Source organism: Dendrobates tinctorius, unplaced genomic scaffold (assembly GCF_039654945.1).
Source record: "Dendrobates tinctorius isolate UK_male_01 unplaced genomic scaffold, ASM3965494v1 ptg000422l, whole genome shotgun sequence".
Lineage (NCBI taxonomy): Eukaryota > Metazoa > Chordata > Amphibia > Anura > Dendrobatidae > Dendrobates > Dendrobates tinctorius.
Genome location: NW_027362086.1, coordinates 126,551 through 150,393, shown reverse-complemented (window position 1 = coordinate 150,393; position 23,843 = coordinate 126,551).

Below are 23,843 nucleotides of genomic sequence, written 5' to 3'. Positions count from 1 at the left end.
ACCGTATCCCTGGATAACATGTATGGATAGCGTACACATTCAAAATATATGTCTATACAGCATGAGGCAGGCTCAGACGGTGTTAGGTCCAGTATGGATTGCACGTGATTGCACAAAGGTTAGAAAGGGTACCGTATCCCTGCATAACATGTATGGATAGCGTACACATTCAAAATATATGTCTCAGGAGGCAGGATCAGACGGTGTTAGGCCCAGTATGGATTGCACGTGATTGCACAAAGGTTAGAAAGGGTACCGTATCCCCGGAAAACAAGAATGGATAGAGTACACATTCAAAATATATGTCTATACAGCATGAGGCAGGCTCAGACGGTGTTAGGCCCAGTATGGATTGCACGTGATTGCACAAAGGTTAGAAATGGTACCGTATCCCTGGATAACATGTATGGATAGCTTACACATTCAAAATATATGTCTCAGGAGGCAGGCTCAGACGGTGTTAGGCCCAGTATGGATTGCACGTGATTGCACAAAGGTTAGAAAGGGTACCGTATCCCCGGATAACATGTATGGATAGCGTACACATTCAAAATATATGTCTATACAGCATGAAGCAGGCTCAGACGGTGTTAGGACCAGTATGGATTGCACGTGATTGCACAAAGGTTAGAAAGGGTACCGTATCCCTGGATAACATGTATGGATAGCGTACACATTCAAAATATATGTCTATACAGCATGAGGCAGGCTCAGACGGTGTTAGGCCCAGTATGGATTGCACGTGATTGCACAATGGTTAGAAAGGGTACCGTATCCCTGGATAACATGTATGGATAGCGTACACATTCAAAATATATGTCTCAAGAGGCAGGCTCAGACGGTATTAGGCCCAGTATGGATTGCACGTGATTGCACAAAGGTTAGAAAGGGTACTGTATCCCTGGATAACATGTATGGATAGCGTACACATTCAAAATATATGTCTCAGGGGGCAGGCTCAGACGGTGTTAGGCCCAGTATGGATTGCACGTGATTGCACAAATGTTAGAAAGGGTACCGTATCCCTGGATAACATGTATGGATAGCATACACATTCAAAATATATGTCTCAGGAGGCAGGCTCAGACGGTGTTAGGCCCAGTATGGATTGCACGTGATTGCACAAAGGTTAGAAAGGGTACCGTATCCCCGGATAACATGTATGGATAGCGTACACATTCAAAATATTTGTCTTTACAGCATGAGGCAGGCTCAGACGGTGTTAGGCCCAGTATGGATTGCACGTGATTGCACAAAGGTTAGAAAGGGTACCGTATCCCTGGATAACATGTATGGATAGCGTACACATTCAAAATATTTGTCTATACAGCATGAGGCAGGCTTAGACGGTGTTAGGCCCAGTATGGATTGCACGTGATTGCACAAAGGTTAGAAAGGGTACCGTATCCCCGGATAACATGTATGGATAGCGTACACATTGAAAATATATGTCTATACAGCATGAGGCAGGCTCAGACGGTGTTAGGCCCAGTATGGATTGCACGTGATTGCACAAAGGTTAGAAAGGGTACCGTATCCCTGGATAACATGTATGGATAGCGTACACATTCAAAATATATGTCTATACAGCATGAGGCAGGCTCAGACGGTGTTAGGCCCAGTATGGATTGCACGTGATTGCACAAAGGTTAGAAAGGGTACCGTATCCCTGGATAACATGTATGGATAGCGTACACATTCAAAATATATGTCTATACAGCATGAGGCAGGCTCAGACGGTGTTAGGCCCATTATGGATTGCACGTGATTGCACAAAGGTTAGAAAGGGTACCGTATCCCTGGATAACATGTATGGATAGCGTACACATTCAAAATATATGTCTATACAGCATGAGGCAGGCTCAGACGGTGTTAGGCCCAGTATGGATTGCACGTGATTGCACAAAGGTTAGAAAGGGTACCGTATCCCTGGATAACATGTATGGATAGCGTACACATTCAAAATATATGTCTCAGGAGGCAGGCTCAGAAGGTGTTAGGCCCAGTATGGATTGCACGTGATTGCACAAAGGTTAGAAAGGGTACCGTATCCCCGGATAACATGTATGGATAGCGTACACATTCAAAATATATGTCTATACAGCATGAGGCAGGCTCAGACGGTGTTAGGCCAAGTATGGATTGCACGTGATTGCACAAAGGTTAGAAAGGGTACCGTATCCCTGGATAACATGTATGGATAGCGTACACATTCAAAATATATGTCTATACAGCATGAGGCAGGCTCAGACGGTGTTAGGCCCAGTATGGATTGCACGTGATTGCACAAAGGTTAGAAAGGGTACCGTATCCCTGGATATCATGTATGGATAGCGTACACATTCAAAATATATGTCTCAGGAGGCAGGCTCAGACGGTGTTAGGCCCAGTATGGATTGCACGTGATTGCACAAAGGTTAGAAAGGGTACCATATCCCCGGATAACATGTATGGATAGCGTACACATTCAAAATATATGTCTATACAGCATGAGGCAGGCTCAGACGGTGTTAGGCCCAGTATGGATTGCACGTGATTGCACAAAGGTTAGAAAGGGTACCGTATCCCTGGATAACATGTATGGATAGCGTACACATTCAAAATATATGTCTATACAGCATGATGCAGGCTCAGACGGTCTTAGGTCCAGTATGGATTGCACGTGATTGCACAAAGGTTAGAAAGGGTACCGTATCCCTGGATAACATGTATGGATAGCGTACACATTCAAAATATATGTCTCAGGAGGCAGGATCAGACGGTGTTAGGCCCAGTATGGATTTCACGTGATTGCACAAAGGTTAGAAAGGGCACCGTATCCCCGGATAACAAGAATGGATAGAGTACACATTCAAAATATATGTCTATACAGCATGAGGCAGGCTCAGACGGTGTTAGGCCCAGTATGGATTGCACGTGATTGCACAAAGGTTAGAAAGGGTACCGTATCCCTGGATAACATGTATGGATAGCTTACACATTCAAAATATATGTCTCAGGAGGCAGGCTCAGACGGTGTTAGGCCCAGTATGGATTGCACGTGATTGCACAAAGGTTAGAAAGGGTACCGTATCCCCAGATAACATGTATGGATAGCGTACACATTCAAAATATATGTCTATACAGCATGAAGCAGGCTCAGACGGTGTTAGGACCAGTATGGATTGCACGTGATTGCACAAAGGTTAGAAAGGGTACCGTACCCCTGGATAACATGTATGGATAGCGTACACATTCAAAATATATGTCTCAGGAGGCAGGCTCAGACGGTGTTAGGCCCAGTATGGATTGCACGTGATTGCACAAAGGTTAGAAAGGGTACCGTATCCCTGGATAACATGTATGGATAGCGTACACATTCAAAATATATGTCTATACAGCATGAGGCAGGCTCAGACGGTGTTAGGCCCAGTATGGATTGCACGTGATTGCACAAAGGTTAGAAAGGGTACCGTATCCCTGGATAACATGTATGGATAGCGTACACATTCAAAATATATGTCTATACAGCATGAGGCAGGCTCAGACGGTGTTAGGCCCATTATGGATTGCACGTGATTGCACAAAGGTTAGAAAGGGTACCGTATCCCTGGATAACATGTATGGATAGCGTACACATTCAAAATATATGTCTATACAGCATGAGGCAGGCTCAGACGGTGTTAGGCCCAGTATGGATTGCACGTGATTGCACAAAGGTTAGAAAGGGTACCGTATCCCTGGATAACATGTATGGATAGCGTACACATTCAAAATATATGTCTCAGGAGGCAGGCTCAGAAGGTGTTAGGCCCAGTATGGATTGCACGTGATTGCACAAAGGTTAGAAAGGGTACCGTATCCCCGGATAACATGTATGGATAGCGTACACATTCAAAATATATGTCTATACAGCATGAGGCAGGCTCAGACGGTGTTAGGCCAAGTATGGATTGCACGTGATTGCACAAAGGTTAGAAAGGGTACCGTATCCCTGGATAACATGTATGGAGAGCGTACACATTGAAAATATATGTCTATACAGCATGAGGCAGGCTCAGACGGTGTTAGGCCCAGTATTGATTGCACGTGATTGCACAAAGGTTAGAAAGGGTACCGTATCCCTGGATAACATGTATGGATAGCATACACATTCAAAATATATGTCTCAGGAGGCAGGCTCAGACGGTGTTAGGCCCAGTATGGATTGCACGTGATTGCACAAAGGTTAGAAAGGGTACCATATCCCCGGATAACATGTATGGATAGCGTACACATTCAAAATATATGTCTATACAGCATGAGGCAGGCTCAGACGGTGTTAGGCCCAGTATGGATTGCACGTGATTGCACAAAGGTTAGAAAGGGTACCGTATCCCTGGATAACATGTATGGATAGCGTACACATTCAAAATATATGTCTATACAGCATGAGGCAGGCTCAGACGGTGTTAGGTCCAGTATGGATTGCACGTGATTGCACAAAGGTTAGAAAGGGTACCGTATCCCTGGATAACATGTATGGATAGCGTACACATTCAAAATATATGTCTCAGGAGGCAGGCTCATACGGTGTTAGGCCCAGTATGGATTGCACGTGATTGCACAAAGGTTAGAAAGGGTACCATATCCCCGGATAACATGTATGGATAGCGTACACATTCAAAATATATGTCTATACAGCATGAGGCAGGCTCAGACGGTGTTAGGCCCGGTATGGATTGCACGTGATTGCACAAAGGTTAGAAAGGGTACCGTATCCTTGGATAACATGTATGGATAGCGTACACATTCAAAATATATGTCTATACAGCATGAGGCAGGCTCAGACGGTGTTAGGTCCAGTATGGATTGCACGTGATTGCACAAAGGTTAGAAAGGGTACCGTATCCCTGGATAACATGTATGGATAGCGTACACATTCAAAATATATGTCTCAGGAGGCAGGATCAGACGGTGTTAGGCCCAGTATGGATTGCACGTGATTGCACAAAGGTTAGAAAGGGTACCGTATCCCCGGATAACATGTATGGATAGCGTACACATTCAAAATATATGTCTATACAGCATGAGGCAGGCTCAGACGGTGTTAGGCCCAGTATGGATTGCACGTGTTTGCTCAAAGGTTAGAAAGGGTACCGTATCCCTGGATAACATGTATGGATAGCGTATACATTCAAAATATATGTCTATACAGCATGAGGCAGGCTCAGACGGTGTTAGGCCCAGTATGGATTGCACGTGATTGCACAAAGGTTAGAAAGGGTACCGTATCCCTGGATAACATGTATGGATAGCATACACATTCAAAATATATGTCTCAGGAGGCAGGCTCAGACGGTGTTAGGCCCAGTATGGATTGCACGTGATTGCACAAAGGTTAGAAAGGGTACCATATCCCCGGATAACATGTATGGATAGCGTACACATTCAAAATATATGTCTATACAGCATGAGGCAGGCTCAGACCGTGTTAGGCCCAGTATGGATTGCACGTGATTGCACAAAGCTTAGAAAGGGTACCGTATACCTGGATAACATGTATGGATAGCGTACACATTCAACATATATGTCTCAGGAGGCAGGCTCAGACGGTGTTAGGCCCAGTATGGATTGCACGTGATTGCACAAAGGTTAGAAAGGGTACCGTATCCCTGGATAACATGTATGGATAGCGTACACATTCAAAATATATGTCTCAGGAGGCAGGCTCAGACGGTGTTAGGCCCAGTATGGATTGCACGTGATTGCACAAAGGTTAGAAAGGGTACCGTATCCCCGGATAACATGTATGGATAGCGTACACATTCAAAATATATGTCTATACAGCATGAAGCAGGCTCAGACGGTGTTAGGCCCAGTATGGATTGCACGTGATTGCACAAAGGTTAGAAAGGGTACCGTATCCCTGGATAACATGTATGGATAGCGTACACATTCAAAATATATGTCTATACAGCATGAGGCAGGCTCAGACGGTGTTAGGCCCAGTATGGATTGCACGTGATTGCACAAAGGTTAGAAAGGGTACCGTATCCCTGGATAACATGTATGGATAGCGTACACATTCAAAATATATGTCTCAGGAGGCAGGCTCAGATGGTGTTAGGCCCAGTATGGATTGCACGTGATTGCACAAAGGTTAGAAAGGGTACCGTATCCCTGGATAACATGTATGGATAGCGTACACATTCAAAATATATGTCTCAGGAGGCAGGCTCAGACGGTGTTAGGCCCAGTATGGATTGCACGTGATTGCACAAAGGTTAGAAAGGGTACCGTATCCCCGGATAACATGTATGGATAGCGTACACATTCAAAATATATGTCTATACAGCATGAGGCAGGCTCAGACGGTGTTAGGCCAAGTATGGATTGCACGTGATTGCACAAAGGTTAGAAAGGGTACCGTATCCCTGGATAACATGTATGGATAGCGTACACATTCAAAATATGTCTATACAGCATGAGGCAGGCTCAGACGGTGTTAGGCCCAGTATGGATTGCACGTGATTGCACAAAGGTTAGAAAGGGTACCGTATCCCTGGATAACATGTATGGATAGCGTACACATTCAAAATATATGTCTCAGGAGGCAGGCTCAGACGGTGTTAGGCCCAGTATGGATTGCACGTGATTGAACAAAGGTTAGAAAGGGTACCGTATCCCTGGATAACATGTATGGATAGCGTACACATTCAAAATATATGTCTATACAGCATGAGGCAGGCTCAGACGGTGTTAGGCCCAGTATGGATTGCACGTGTTTGCTCAAAGGTTAGAAAGGGAACCGTATCCCTGGATAACATGTATGGATAGCGTACACATTCAAAATATATGTCTATACAGCATGAGGCAGGCTCAGACGGTGTTAGGCCCAGTATGGATTGCACGTGATTGCACAAAGGTTAGAAAGGGTACCGTATCCCTGGATAACATGTATGGATAGCGTACACATTCAAAATATATGTATCAGGAGGCAGGCTCAGACGGTGTTAGGCCCAGTATGGATTGCACGTGATTGCACAAAGGTTAGAAAGGGTACCGTATCCCCGGATAACATGTATAGATAGCGTACACATTCAAAATATATGTCTGTACAGCATGAGGAAGGCTCAGACGGTGTTAGGCCCAGTGTGGATTGCACGTGATTGCACATAGGTTAGAAAGGGTACCGTATCCCTGGATAACATGTATGGATAGCGTACACATTCAAAATATATGTCTATACAGCATGAGGCAGGCTCAGACGGTGTTAGGCCCAGTATGGATCGCACGTGATTGCACAAAGGTTAGAAAGGGTACCGTATCCCTGGATAACATGTATGGATAACGTACACATTCAAAATATATGTCTCAGGAGGCAGGCTCAGACGGTGTTAGGCCCAGTATGGATTGCACGTGATTGCACAAAGGTTAGAAAGGGTATCGTATCCCCGGATAACATGTATGGATAGCGTACACATTCAAAATATATGTCTATACAGCATGAGGCAGGCTCAGACGGTGTTAGGCCCAGTATGGATTGCACGTGATTGCACAAAGGTTAGAAAGGGTACCGTATCCCTGGATAACATGTATGGATAGCGTACACATTCAAAATATATGTCTCAGGAGGCAGGCTCAGACGGTGTTAGGCCCAGTATGGATTGCACGTGATTGCACAAAGGTTAGAAAGGGTACCGTATCCCCGGATAACATGTATGGATAGCGTACACATTCAAAATATATGTCTATACAGCATGAGGCAGGCTCAGACGGTGTTAGGCCCAGTATGGATTGCACGTGATTGCACAAAGGTTAGAAAGGGTACCGTATCCCTGGATAACATGTATGGATAGCGTACACATTCAAAATATTTGTCTATACAGCATGAGGCAGGCTCAGACGGTGTTAGGCCCAGTATGGATTGCACGTGATTGCACAAAGGTTAGAAAGGGTACCGTATCCCCGGATAACTTGTATGGATAGCGTACACATTCAAAATATATGTCTATACAGCATGAGGCAGGCTCAGACGATGTTAGGCCCAGTATGGATTGCACGTGATTGCACAAAGGTTAGAAAGGGTACCGTATCCCTGGATAACATGTATGGATAGCGTACACATACAAAATATATGTCTATACAGCATGAGGCAGGCTCAGACGGTGTTAGGCCCAGTATGGATTGCACGTGATTGCACAAAGGTTAGAAAGGGTACCGTATCCCTGGATAACATGTATGGATAGCGTACACATTCAAAATATATGTCTATACAGCATGAGGCAGGCTCAGACGGTGTTAGGCCCAGTATGGATTGCACGTGATTGCACAAAGGTTAGAAAGGGTACCGTATCCCTGGATAACATGTATGGATAGCGTACACATTCAAAATATATGTCTATACAGCATGAGGCAGGCTCAGACGGTGTTAGGCCCAGTATGGATTGCACGTGATTGCACAAAGGTTAGAAAGGGTACCGTATCCCTGGATAACATGTATGGATAGCATACACATTCAAAATATATGTCTCAGGAGGCAGGCTCAGAAGGTGTTAAGCCCAGTATGGATTGCACGTGATTGCACAAAGGTTAGAAAGGGTACCGTATCCCCGGATAACATGTATGGATAGCGTACACATTCAAATTATATGTCTATACAGCATGAGGCAGGCTCAGACGGTGTTAGGCCAAGTATGGATTGCACGTGATTGCACAAAGGTTAGAAAGGGTACCGTATCCCTGGATAACATGTATGGATATCGTACACATTCAAAATATATGTCTATACAGCATGAGGCAGGCTCAGACGGCGTTAGGCCCAGTATGGATTGCACGTGATTGCACAAAGGTTAGAAAGGGTACCGTATCCCTGGATAACATGTATGGATAGCGTACACATTCAAAATATATGTCTCAGGAGGCAGGCTCAGACGGTGTTAGGCCCAGTATGGATTGCACGTGATTGCACAAAGGTTAGAAAGGGTACCGTATCCCCGGATAACATGTATGGATAGCGTACACATTCAAAATATATGTCTATACAGCATGAGGCAGGCTCAGACGGTGTTAGGCCCAGTATGGATTGCACGTGATTGCACAAAGGTTAGAAAGGGTACCGTATCCCTGGATAACATGTATGGATAGCGTACACATTCAAAATATTTGTCTATACAGCATGAGGCAGGCTCAGACGGTGTTAGGCCCAGTATGGATTGCACGTGATTGCACAAAGGTTAGAAAGGGTACCGTATCCCCGGATAACATGTATGGATAGCGTACACATTCAAAATATATGTCTATACAGCATGAGGCAGGCTCAGACGATGTTAGGCCCAGTATGGATTGCACGTGATTGCACAAAGGTTAGAAAGGGTACCGTATCCCTGGATAACATGTATGGACAGCGTACACATTCAAAATATATGTCTATACAGCATGAGGCAGGCTCAGACGGTGTTAGGCCCAGTATGGATTGCACGTGATTGCACAAAGGTTAGAAAGGGTACCGTATCCCTGGATAACATGTATGGATAGCGTACACATTCAAAATATATGTCTATACAGCATGAGGCAGGCTCATACGGTGATAGGCCCAGTATGGATTGCACGTGATTGCACAAAGGTTAGAAAGGGTACCGTATCACTGGATAACATGTATGGATAGCGTACACATTCAAAATATATGTCTATACAGCATGAGGCAGGCTCAGACGGTGTTAGGCCCAGTATGGATTGCACGTGATTGCACAAAGGTTAGAAAGGGTACCGTATCCCTGGATAACATGTATGGATAGCGTACACATTCAAAATATATGTCTATACAGCATGAGGCAGGCTCAGACGGTGTTAGGCCCAGTATGGATTGCACGTGATTGCACAAAGGTTAGAAAGGGTACCGTATCCCTGGATAACATGTATGGATAGCGTACACATTCAAAATATATGTCTCAGGAGGCAGGCACAGACGGTGTTAGGACCAGTATGGATTGCACGTGATTGCACAAAGGTTAAAAAGGGTACCATATCCCCGGATAACATGTATGGATAGCGTACACATTCAAAATATATGTCTATACAGCATGAGGCAGGCTCAGACGGTGTTAGGCCCAGTATGGATTGCACGTGATTGCACAAAGGTTAGAAAGGGTACCGTATCCCTGGATAACATGTATGGATAGCGTACACATTCAAAATATATGTCTATACAGCATGAGGCAGGCTCAGACGGTGTTAGGTCCAGTATGGATTGCACGTGATTGCACAAAGGTTAGAAAGGGTACCGTATCCCTGGATAACATGTATGGATAGCGTACACATTCAAAATATATGTCTCAGGAGGCAGGATCAGACGGTGTTAGGCCCAGTATGGATTGCACGTGATTGCACAAAGGTTAGAAAGGGTACCGTATCCCCGGATAACAAGAATGGATAGAGTACACATTCAAAATATATGTCTATACAGCATGAGGCAGGCTCAGACGGTGTTAGGCCCAGTATGGATTGCACGTGATTGCACAAAGGTTAGAAAGGGTACCGTATCCCTGGATAACATGTATGGATAGCTTACACATTCAAAATATATGTCTCAGGAGGCAGGCTCAGACGGTGTTAGGCCCAGTATGGATTGCACGTGATTGCACAAAGGTTAGAAAGGGTACCGTATCCCTGGATAACATGTATGGATAGCGTACACATTCAAAATATATGTCTATACAGCATGAAGCAGGCTCAGACGGTGTTAGGACCAGTATGGATTGCACGTGATTGCACAAAGGTTAGAAAGGGTACCGTATCCCTGGATAACATGTATAGATAGCGTACACATTCAAAATATATGTCTATACAGCATGAGGCAAGCTCAGACGGTGTTAGGCCCAGTATGGATTGCACGTGATTGCACAATGGTTAGAAAGGGTACCGTATCCCTGGATAACATGTATGGATAGCGTACACATTCAAAATATATGTCTCAGGAGGCAGGCTCAGACGGTGTTAGGCCCAGTATGGATTGCACGTGATTGCACAAAGGTTAGAAAGGGTACCGTATCCCTGGATAACATGTATGGATAGCGTACACATTCAAAATATATGTCTCAGGGGGCAGACTCAGACGGTGTTAGGCCCAGTATGGATTGCACGTGATTGCACAAAGGTTAGAAAGGGTACCGTATCCCCGGATAACATGTATGGATAGCGTACACATTCAAAATATATGTCTATACAGCATGAGGCAGGCTCAGACGGTGTTAGGCCCAGTATGGATTGCACGTGATTGCACAAAGGTTAGAAAGGGTACCGTATCCCTGAATAACATGTATGGATAGCGTACACATTCAAAATATATGTCTCAGGAGGCAGGCTCAGACGGTGTTAGGCCCAGTATGGATTGCACGTGATTGCACAAAGGTTAGAAAGGGTACCGTATCCCCGGATAACATGTATGGATAGCGTACACATTCAAAATATATGTCTCAGGAGGCAGGCTCAGACGGTGTTAGGCCCAGTATGGATTGCACGTGATTGCACAAAGGTTAGAAAGGGTACCATATCCCCGGATAACATGTATGGATAGCGTACACATTCAAAATATATGTCTATACAGCATGAGGCAGGCTCAGACGGTGTTAGGCCCAGTATGGATTGCACGTGATTGCACAAAGGTTAGAAAGGGTACCGTATCCCTGGATAACATGTATGGATAGCGTACACATTCAAAATATATGTCTATACAGCATGAGGCAGGCTCAGACGGTGTTAGGTCCAGTATGGATTGCACGTGATTGCACAAAGGTTAGAAAGGGTACCGTATCCCTGGATAACATGTATGGATAGCGTACACATTCAAAATATATGTCTCAGGAGGCAGGATCAGACGGTGTTAGGCCCAGTATGGATTGCACGTGATTGCACAAAGGTTAGAAAGGGTACCGTATCCCCGGATAACATGTATGGATAGAGTACACATTCAAAATATATGTCTATACAGCATGAGGCAGGCTCAGACGGTGTTAGGCCCAGTATGGATTGCACGTGATTGCACAAAGGTTAGAAAGGGTACCGTATCCCTGGATAACATTTATGGATAGCGTACACATTCAAAATATATGTCTCAGGAGGCAGGCTCAGACGGTGTTAGGCCCAGTATGGATTGCACGTGATTGCACAAAGGTTAGAAAGGGTACCGTATCCCCGGATAACATGTATGGATAGCGTACACATTCAAAATATATGTCTATACAGCATGAAGCAGGCTCAGACGGTGTTAGGCCCAGTATGGATTGCACGTGATTTCACAAAGGTTAGAAAGGGTACCGTATCCCTGGATAACATGTATGGATAGCGTACACATTCAAAATATATGTCTATACAGCATGAGGCAGGCTCAGACGGTGTTAGGCCCAGTATGGATTGCACGTGATTGCACAAAGGTTAGAAAGGGTACCGTATCCCTGGATAACATGTATGGATAGCGTACACATTCAACATATATGTCTCAGGAGGCAGGCTCAGACGGTGTTAGGCCCAGTATGGATTGCACGTGATTGCACAAAGGTTAGAAAGGGTACCGTATCCCTGGATAACATGTATGGATAGCGTACACATTCAAAATATATGTCTCAGGAGGCAGGCTCAGACGGTGTTAGGCCCAGTATGGATTGCACGTGATTGCACAAAGGTTAGAAAGGGTACCGTATCCCCGGATAACATGTATGGATAGCGTACACATTCAAAATATATGTCTATACAGCATGAAGCAGGCTCAGACGGTGTTAGGCCCAGTATGGATTGCACGTGATTGCACAAAGGTTAGAAAGGGTACCGTATCCCTGGATAACATGTATGGATAGCGTACACATTCAAAATATATGTCTATACAGCATGAGGCAGGCTCAGACGGTGTTAGGCCCAGTATGGATTGCACGTGATTGCACAAAGGTTAGAAAGGGTACCGTATCCCTGGATAACATGTATGGATAGCGTACACATTCAAAATATATGTCTCAGGAGGCAGGCTCAGACGGTGTTAGGCCCAGTATGGATTGCACGTGATTGCACAAAGGTTAGAAAGGGTACCGTATCCCTGGATAACATGTATGGATAGCGTACACATTCAAAATATATGTCTCAGGAGGCAGGCTCAGACGGTGTTAGGCCCAGTATGGATTGCACGTGATTGCACAAAGGTTAGAAAGGGTACCGTATCCCCGGATAACATGTATGGATAGCGTACACATTCAAAATATATGTCTATACAGCATCAGGCAGGCTCAGACGGTGTTAGGCCCAGTATGGATTGCACGTGATTGCACAAAGGTTAGAAAGGGTACCGTATCCCTGGATAACATGTATGGATAGCGTACACATTCAAAATATATGTCTCAGGAGGCAGGCTCAGACGGTGTTAGGCCCAGTATGGATTGCACGTGATTGAACAAAGGTTAGAAAGGGTACCGTATCCCTGGATAACATGTATGGATAGCGTACACATTCAAAATATATGTCTATACAGCATGAGGCAGGCTCAGACGGTGTTAGGCCCAGTATGGATTGCACGTGTTTGCTCAAAGGTTAGAAAGGGTACCGTATCCCTGGATAACATGTATGGATAGCGTACACATTCAAAATATATGTCTATACAGCATGAGGCAGGCTCAGACGGTGTTAGGCCCAGTATGGATTGCACGTGATTGCACAAAGGTTAGAAAGGGTACCGTATCTCTGGATAACATGTATGGATAGCGTACACATTCAAAATATATGTATCAGGAGGCAGGCTCAGACGGTGTTAGGCCCAGTATGGATTGCACGTGATTGCACAAAGGTTAGAAAGGGTACCGTATCCCCGGATAACATGTATAGATAGCGTACACATTCAAAATATATGTCTGTACAGCATGAGGAAGGCTCAGACGGTGTTAGGCCCAGTGTGGATTGCACGTGATTGCACATAGGTTAGAAAGGGTACCGTATCCCTGGATAACATGTATGGATAGCGTACACATTCAAAATATATGTCTATACAGCATGAGGCAGGCTCAGACGGTGTTAGGCCCAGTATGGATTGCACGTGATTGCACAAAGGTTAGAAAGGGTACCGTATCCCTGGATAACATGTATGGATAACGTACACATTCAAAATATATGTCTCAGGAGGCAGGCTCAGACGGTGTTAGGCCCAGTATGGATTGCACGTGATTGCACAAAGGTTAGAAAGGGTATCGTATCCCCGGATAACATGTATGGATAGCGTACACATTCAAAATATATGTCTATACAGCATGAGGCAGGCTCAGACGGTGTTAGGCCCAGTATGGATTGCACGTGATTGCACAAAGGTTAGAAAGGGTACCATATCCCTGGATAACATGTATGGATAGCGTACACATTCAAAATATATGTCTCAGGAGGCAGGCTCAGACGGTGTTAGGCCCAGTATGGATTGCACGTGATTGCACAAAGGTTAGAAAGGGTACCGTATCCCCGGATAACATGTATGGATAGCGTACACATTCAAAATATATGTCTATACAGCATGAGGCAGGCTCAGACGGTGTTAGGCCCAGTATGGATTGCACGTGATTGCACAAAGGTTAGAAAGGGTACCGTATCCCTGGATAACATGTATGGATAGCGTACACATTCAAAACATTTGTCTATACAGCATGAGGCAGGCTCAGACGGTGTTAGGCCCAGTATTTATTGCACGTGATTGCACAAAGGTTAGAAAGGGTACCGTATCCCCGGATAACATGTATGGATAGCGTACACATTCAAAATATATGTCTATACAGCATGAGGCAGGCTCAGACGATGTTAGGCCCAGTATGGATTGCACGTGATTGCACAAAGGTTAGAAAGGGTACCGTATCCCTGGATAACATGTATGGATAGTGTACACATTCAAAATATATGTCTATACAGCATGAGGCAGGCTCAGACGGTGTTAGGCCCAGTATGGATTGCACGTGATTGCACAAAGGTTAGAAAGGGTACCGTATCCCTGGATAACATGTATGGATAGCGTACACATTCAAAATATATGTCTATACAGCATGAGGCAGGCTCAGACGGTGTTAGGCCCAGTATGGATTGCACGTGATTGCACAAAGGTTAGAAAGGGTACCGTATCCCTGGATAACATGTATGGATAGCGTACACATTCAAAATATATGTCTATACAGCATGAGGCAGGCTCAGACGGTGTTAGGCCCAGTATGGATTGCACGTGATTGCACAAAGGTTAGAAAGGGTACCGTATCCCTGGATAACATGTATGGATAGCGTACACATTCAAAATATATGTCTCAGGAGGCAGGCTCAGAAGGTGTTAAGCCCAGTATGGATTGCACGTGATTGCACAAAGGTTAGAAAGGGTACCGTATCCCCAGATAACATGTATGGATAGCGTACACATTCAAATTATATGTCTATACAGCATGAGGCAGGCTCAGACGGTGTTAGGCCAAGTATGGATTGCACGTGATTGCACAAAGGTTAGAAAGGGTACCGTATCCCTGGATAACATGTATGGATATCGTACACATTCAAAATATATGTCTATACAGCATGAGGCAGGCTCAGACGGTGTTAGGCCCAGTATGGATTGCACGTGATTGCACAAAGGTTAGAAAGGGTACCGTATCCCTGGATAACATGTATGGATAGCGTACACATTCAAAATATATGTCTCAGGAGGCAGGCTCAGACGGTGTTAGGCCCAGTATGGATTGCACGTGATTGCACAAAGGTTAGAAAGGGTACCGTATCCCCGGATAACATGTATTAATAGCGTACACATTCAAAATATTTGTCTATACAGCATGAGGCAGGCTCAGACGGTGTTAGGCCCAGTATGGATTGCACGTGATTGCACAAAGGTTAGAAAGGGTACCGTATCCCCGGATAACATGTATGGATAGCGTACACATTCAAAATATTTGTCTATACAGCATGAGGCAGGATCAGACGGTGTTAGGCCCAGTATGGATTGCACGTGATTGCATAAAGGTTAGAAAGGGTACCGTATCCCCGGATAACATGTATGGATAGCGTACACATTCAAAATATATGTCTATACAGCATGAGGCAGGCTCAGACGATGTTAGGCCCAGTATGGATTGCACGTGATTGCACAAAGGTTAGAAAGGGTACCGTATCCCTGGATAACATGTATGGATAGCGTACACATTCAAAATATATGTCTATACAGCATGAGGCAGGCTCAGACGGTGTTAGGCCCAGTATGGATTGCACGTGATTGCACAAAGGTTAGAAAGGGTACCGTATCCCTGGATAACATGTATGGATAGCGTACACATTCAAAATATATGTCTATACAGCATGAGGCAGGCTCATACGGTGATAGGCCCAGTATGGATTGCACGTGATTGCACAAAGGTTAGAAAGGGTACCGTATCCCTGGATAACATGTATGGATAGCGTACACATTCAAAATATATGTCTATACAGCATGAGGCAGGCTCAGACGGTGTTAGGCCCAGTATGGATTGCACGTGATTGCACAAAGGTTAGAAAGGGTACCGTATCCCTGGATAACATGTATGGATAGCGTACACATTCAAAATATATGTCTATACAGCATGAGGCAGGCTCAGACGGTGTTAGGCCCAGTATGGATTGCACGTGATTGCACAAAGGTTAGAAAGGGTACCGTATCCCTGGATAACATGTATGGATAGCGTACACATTCAAAATATATGTCTCAGGAGGCAGGCTCAGAAGGTTTTAGGCCCAGTATGGATTGCACGTGATTGCACAAAGGTTAGAAAGGGTACCGTATCCCCGGATAACATGTATGGATAGCGTACACATTCAAATTATATGTCTATACAGCATGAGGCAGGCTCAGACGGTGTTAGGCCAAGTATGGATTGCACGTGATTGCACAAAGGTTAGAAAGGGTACCGTATCCCTGGATAACATGTATGGATATCGTACACATTCAAAATATATGTCTATACAGCATGAGGCAGGCTCAGACGGTGTTAGGCCCAGTATGGATTGCACGTGATTGCACAAAGGTTAGAAAGGGTACCGTATCCCTGGATAACATGTATGGATAGCGTACACATTCAAAATATATGTCTCAGGAGGCAGGCTCAGACGGTGTTAGGCCCAGTATGGATTGCACGTGATTGCACAAAGGTTAGAAAGGGTACCGTATCCCCGGATAACATGTATGGATAGCGTACACATTCAAAATATATGTCTATACAGCATGAGGCAGGCTCAGACGGTGTTAGGCCCAGTATGGATTGCACGTGATTGCACAAAGGTTAGAAAGGGTACCGTATCCCTGGATAACATGTATGGATAGCGTACACATTCAAAATATTTGTCTATACAGCATGAGGCAGGCTCAGACGGTGTTAGGCCCAGTATGGATTGCACGTGATTGCACAAAGGTTAGAAAGGGTACCGTATCCCCGGATAACATGTATGGATAGCGTACACATTCAAAATATATGTCTCAGGAGCAGGCTCAGAAGGTGTTAAGCCCAGTATGGATTGCACGTGATTGCACAAAGGTTAGAAAGGGTACCGTATCCCCAGATAACATGTATGGATAGCGTACACATTCAAATTATATGTCTATACAGCATGAGGCAGGCTCAGACGGTGTTAGGCCAAGTATGGATTGCACGTGATTGCACAAAGGTTAGAAAGGGTACCGTATCCCTGGATAACATGTATGGATATCGTACACATTCAAAATATATGTCTATACAGCATGAGGCAGGCTCAGACGGTGTTAGGCCCAGTATGGATTGCACGTGATTGCACAAAGGTTAGAAAGGGTACCGTATCCCTGGATAACATGTATGGATAGCGTACACATTCAAAATATATGTCTCAGGAGGCAGGCTCAGACGGTGTTAGGCCCAGTATGGATTGCACGTGATTGCACAAAGGTTAGAAAGGGTACCGTATCCCCGGATAACATGTATTAATAGCGTACACATTCAAAATATTTGTCTATACAGCATGAGGCAGGCTCAGACGGTGTTAGGCCCAGTATGGATTGCACGTGATTGCACAAAGGTTAGAAAGGGTACCGTATCCCCGGATAACATGTATGGATAGCGTACACATTCAAAATATTTGTCTATACAGCATGAGGCAGGATCAGACGGTGTTAGGCCCAGTATGGATTGCACGTGATTGCATAAAGGTTAGAAAGGGTACCGTATCCCCGGATAACATGTATGGATAGCGTACACATTCAAAATATATGTCTATACAGCATGAGGCAGGCTCAGACGATGTTAGGCCCAGTATGGATTGCACGTGATTGCACAAAGGTTAGAAAGGGTACCGTATCCCTGGATAACATGTATGGATAGCGTACACATTCAAAATATATGTCTATACAGCATGAGGCAGGCTCAGACGGTGTTAGGCCCAGTATGGATTGCACGTGATTGCACAAAGGTTAGAAAGGGTACCGTATCCCTGGATAACATGTATGGATAGCGTACACATTCAAAATATATGTCTATACAGCATGAGGCAGGCTCATACGGTGATAGGCCCAGTATGGATTGCACGTGATTGCACAAAGGTTAGAAAGGGTACCGTATCCCTGGATAACATGTATGGATAGCGTACACATTCAAAATATATGTCTATACAGCATGAGGCAGGCTCAGACGGTGTTAGGCCCAGTATGGATTGCACGTGATTGCACAAAGGTTAGAAAGGGTACCGTATCCCTGGATAACATGTATGGATAGCGTACACATTCAAAATATATGTCTATACAGCATGAGGCAGGCTCAGACGGTGTTAGGCCCAGTATGGATTGCACGTGATTGCACAAAGGTTAGAAAGGGTACCGTATCCCTGGATAACATGTATGGATAGCGTACACATTCAAAATATATGTCTCAGGAGGCAGGCTCAGAAGGTTTTAGGCCCAGTATGGATTGCACGTGATTGCACAAAGGTTAGAAAGGGTACCGTATCCCCGGATAACATGTATGGATAGCGTACACATTCAAATTATATGTCTATACAGCATGAGGCAGGCTCAGACGGTGTTAGGCCAAGTATGGATTGCACGTGATTGCACAAAGGTTAGAAAGGGTACCGTATCCCTGGATAACATGTATGGATATCGTACACATTCAAAATATATGTCTATACAGCATGAGGCAGGCTCAGACGGTGTTAGGCCCAGTATGGATTGCACGTGATTGCACAAAGGTTAGAAAGGGTACCGTATCCCTGGATAACATGTATGGATAGCGTACACATTCAAAATATATGTCTCAGGAGGCAGGCTCAGACGGTGTTAGGCCCAGTATGGATTGCACGTGATTGCACAAAGGTTAGAAAGGGTACCGTATCCCCGGATAACATGTATGGATAGCGTACACATTCAAAATATATGTCTATACAGCATGAGGCAGGCTCAGACGGTGTTAGGCCCAGTATGGATTGCACGTGATTGCACAAAGGTTAGAAAGGGTACCGTATCCCTGGATAACATGTATGGATAGCGTACACATTCAAAATATTTGTCTATACAGCATGAGGCAGGCTCAGACGGTGTTAGGCCCAGTATGGATTGCACGTGATTGCACAAAGGTTAGAAAGGGTACCGTATCCCCGGATAACATGTATGGATAGCGTACACATTCAAAATATATGTCTATACAGCATGAGGCAGGCTCAGACGATGTTAGGCCCAGTATGGATTGCACGTGATTGCACAAAGGTTAGAAAGGGTACCGTATCCCTGGATAACATGTATGGATAGCGTACACATTCAAAATATATGTCTATACAGCATGAGGCAGGCTCAGACGGTGTTAGGCCCAGTATGGATTGCACGTGATTGCACAAAGGTTAGAAAGGGTACCGTATCCCTGGATAACATGTATGGATAGCGCACACATTCAAAATATATGTCTATACAGCATGAGGCAGGCTCATACGGTGTTAGGCCCAGTATGGATTGCACGTGATTGCACAAAGGTTAGAAAGGGTACCGTATCCCTGGATAACATGTATGGATAGCGTACACATTCAAAATATATGTCTATACAGCATGAGGCAGGCTCAGACGGTGTTAGGCCCAGTATGGATTGCACGTGATTGCACAAAGGTTAGAAAGGGTACCGTATCCCTGGATAACATGTATGGATAGCGGACACATTCAAAATATATGTCTCAGGAGGCTGGCTCAGAAGGTGTTAGGCCCAGTATGGATTGCACGTGATTGCACAAAGGTTAGAAAGGGTACCGTATCCCCGGATAACATGTATGGATAGCGTACACATTCAAAATATATGTCTATACAGTATGAGGCAGGCTCATACGGTGTTAGGCCAAGTATGGATTGCACGTGATTGCACAAAGGTTAGAAAGGGTACCGTATCCCTGGATAACATGTATGGATAGCGTACACATTCAAAATATATGTCTATACAGCATGAGGCAGGCTCAGACGGTGTTAGGCCCAGTATGGATTGCACGTGATTGCACAAAGGTTAGAAAGGGTACCGTATCCCTGGATAACATGTATGGATAGCGTACACATTCAAAATATATGTCTATACAGCATGAGGCAGGCTCAGACGGTGTTAGGCCCAGTATGGATTGCACGTGATTGCACAAAGGTTAGAAAGGGTACCGTATCCCTGGATAACATGTATGGATAGCGTACACATTCAAAATATATGTCTCAGGAGGCAGGCTCAGACGGTGTTAGGCCCAGTATGGATTGCACGTGATTGCACAAAGGTTAGAAAGGGTACCGTATCCCCGGATAACATGTATGGATAGCGTACACATTCAAAATATTTGTCTTTACAGCATGAGGCAGGCTCAGACGGTGTTAGGCCCAGTATGGATTGCACGTGATTGCACAAAGGTTAGAAAGGGTACTGTATCCCTGGATAACATGTATGGATAGCGTACACATTCAAAATATATGTCTCAGGAGGCAGGATCAGACGATGTTAGGCCCAGTATGGATTGCACGTGATTGCACAAAGGTTAGAAAGGGTACCGTATCCCCGGATAACAAGAATGGATAGAGTACACATTCAAAATATATGTCTATACAGCATGAGGCAGGCTCAGACGGTGTTAGGCCCAGTATGGATTGCACGTGTTTGTTCAAAGGTTAGAAAGGGTACCGTATCCCTGGATAACATGTATGGATAGCGTACACATTCAAAATATATGTCTATACAGCATGAGGCAGGCTCAGACGGTGTTAGGCCCAGTATGGATTGCACGTGATTGCACAAAGGTTAGAAAGGGTACCGTATCCCTGGATAACATGTATGGATAGCATACACATTCAAAATATATGTCTCAGGAGGCAGGCTCAGACGGTGTTAGGCCCAGTATGGATTGCACGTGATTGCACAAAGGTTAGAAAGGGTACCATATCCCCGGATAACATGTATGGATAGCGTACACATTCAAAATATATGTCTATACAGCATGAGGCAGGCTCAGACGGTGTTAGGCCCAGTATGGATTGCACGTGATTGCACAAAGGTTAGAAAGGGTACCGTATCCCCGGATAACATGTATGGATAGCGTACACATTCAAAATATATGTCTATACAGCATGAAGCAGGCTCAGACGGTGTTAGGACCAGTATGGATTGCACGTGATTGCACAAAGGTTAGAAAGGGTACCGTATCCCTGGATAACATGTATGGATAGCGTACACATTCAAAATATATGTCTATACAGCATGAGGCAGGCTCAGACGGTGTTAGGCCCAGTATGGATTGCACGTGATTGCACAATGGTTAGAAAGGGTACCGTATCCCTGGATAACATGTATGGATAGCGTACACATTCAAAATATATGTCTCAGGAGGCAGGCTCAGACGGTGTTAGGCCCAGTATGGATTGCACGTGATTGCACAAAGGTTAGAAAGGGTACCGTATCCCTGGATAACATGTATGGATAGCGTACACATTCAAAATATATGTCTCAGGGGGCAGGCTCAGACGGTGTTAGGCCCAGTATGGATTGCACGTGATTGCACAAAGGTTAGAAAGGGTACCGTATCCCCGGATAACATGTATGGATAGCGTACACATTCAAAATATATGTCTATACAGCATGAGGCAGTCTCAGACGGTGTTAGGCCCAGTATGGATTGCACGTGATTGCACAAAGGTTAGAAAGGGTACCGTATCCCTGGATAACATGTATGGATAGCGTACACATTCAAAATATATGTCTATACAGCATGAGGCAGGCTCAGACGGTGTTAGGCCCAGTATGGATTGCACGTGATTGCACAAAGGTTAGAAAGGGTACCGTATCCCTGAATAACATGTATGGATAGCGTACACATTCAAAATATATGTCTCAGGAGGCAGGATCAGACGGTGTTAGGCCCAGTATGGATTGCACGTGATTGCACAAAGGTTAGAAATGGTACCGTACCCCGGATAACAAGAATGGATAGAGTACACATTCAAAATATATGTCTATACAGCATGAGGCAGGCTCAGACGGTGTTAGGCCCAGTATGGATTGCACATGATTGCACAAAGGTTAGAAAGGGTACCGTATCCCTGGATAACATGTATGGATAGCTTACACATTCAAAATATATGTCTATACAGCATGAAGCAGGCTCAGACGGTGTTAGGCCCAGTATGGATTGCACGTGATTGCACAAAGGTTAGAAAGGGTACCGTATCCCTGGATAACATGTATGGATAGCGTACACATTCAAAATATATGTCTATACAGCATGAGGCAGGCTCAGACGGTGTTAGGCCCAGTATGGATTGCACGTGATTGCACAAAGGTTAGAAAGGGTACCGTATCCCTGGATAACATGTATGGATAGCGTACACATTCAAAATATATGTCTATACAGCATGAGGCAGGCTCAGACGGTGTTAGGCCCAGTATGGATTGCACGTGATTGCACAAAGGTTAGAAAGGGTACCGTATCCCTGGATAACATGTATGGATAGCGTACACATTCAAAATATATGTCTATACAGCATGAGGCAGGCTCAGACGGTGTTAGGCCCAGTATGGATTGCACGTGATTGCACAAAGGTTAGAAAGGGTACCGTATCCCTGGATAACATGTATGGATAGCGTACACATTCAAAATATATGTGTCAGGAGGCAGGCTCAGACGGTGTTAGGCCCAGTATGGATTGCATGTGATTGCACAAAGGTTAGAAAGGGTACCGTATCCCTGGATAACATGTATGGATAGCGTACACATTCAAAATATATGTCTATACAGCATGAGGCAGGCTCAGACGGTGTTAGGCCCAGTATGGATTGCACGTGTTTGCACAAAGGTTAGAAAGGGTACCATATCCTTGGATAACATGTATGGATAGCGTACACATTCAAAATATATGTCTATACAGCATGAGGCAGGCTCAGACGGTGTTAGGCCCAGTATGGATTGCACGTGATTGCACAAAGATTAGAAAGGGTACCGTATCCCTGGATAACATGTATGGATAGCGTACACATTCAAAATATATGTCTCAGGAGGCAGGCTCAGACGGTGTTAGGCCCAGTATGGATTGCACGTGATTGCACAAAGGTTAGAAAGGGTACCGTATCCCCGGATAACATGTATGGATAGCGTACACATTCAAAATATATGTCTATACAGCAAGAGGCAGGCTCAGACGGTGTTAGGCCCAGTATGGATTGCACGTGATTGCACAAAGGTTAGAAAGGGTACCGTATCCCTGGATAACATGTATGGATAGCGTACACATTCAAAATATATGTCTCAGGAGGCAGGCTCAGACGGTGTTAGGCCCAGTATGGATTGCACGTGATTGCACAAAGGTTAGAAAGGGTACCGTATCCCCGGATAACATGTATGGA